Below are 618 nucleotides of genomic sequence, written 5' to 3'. Positions count from 1 at the left end.
TCCTCCTTCCTGCCCAGCAGCAGCAGGGGTGGTGGCACAGAGTTTTGCCTCTCGCTGCTACTGGGCAGGCAGAAGGATTCTCATCAGGTGGTGTGGGGCTTGCAGCAGCAGCAACGAGCTTCCCTGCCCCACCGTGCTCTGCCCTGATGTACCAGATCCCACTTGCGGAGGCCCCAAGGGGAAGGCAGCAGAGCAGGGAGGAAAAACCCTCAGTGAGTAGCCCTGCATCTGCCACTCCTCCTCCCTGCCCCCACAGGCTCTGCTCCAGCCATGCTACCCACTGGGGAGGGGGAGCTGGGCTCCACACTCTGCTCCACCGCCTCCCACAAGTGGCAGCTGGGGTTTGGGTGCTGCTGCAGGGGCAGGAGGCTTCAGACTAGGGCTGTGCAAAGCTTCAGGTGCTGATCTGATTCAGAGGAGATTCAGCCAAATTTGGTGGCCGAATCTCCAAATCCGAATTGAATCAGGGGGCCAATAAAAAGGTACAAATCGATTCAAAACTCTCTGAATCTTTGGAAAAGATTTGGAGAGCTTCAATGATTTGGGCAGTCTCCGCCCACTGCAGCAGGGAGCTGGAGCCAGACTCTGAACTGATAAGTAGGGGCTGGGGGAGAGGGG

The sequence above is a fragment of the Gavialis gangeticus genome, unplaced genomic scaffold (genome assembly GCF_001723915.1).
Source record: "Gavialis gangeticus isolate Ggan-Ray unplaced genomic scaffold, GavGan_comp1, whole genome shotgun sequence".
NCBI classification, from domain to species: domain Eukaryota; kingdom Metazoa; phylum Chordata; order Crocodylia; family Gavialidae; genus Gavialis; species Gavialis gangeticus.
The sequence above is the reverse complement of the archived record's forward strand: the minus strand, read 5'-3'. Positions refer to the sequence as shown.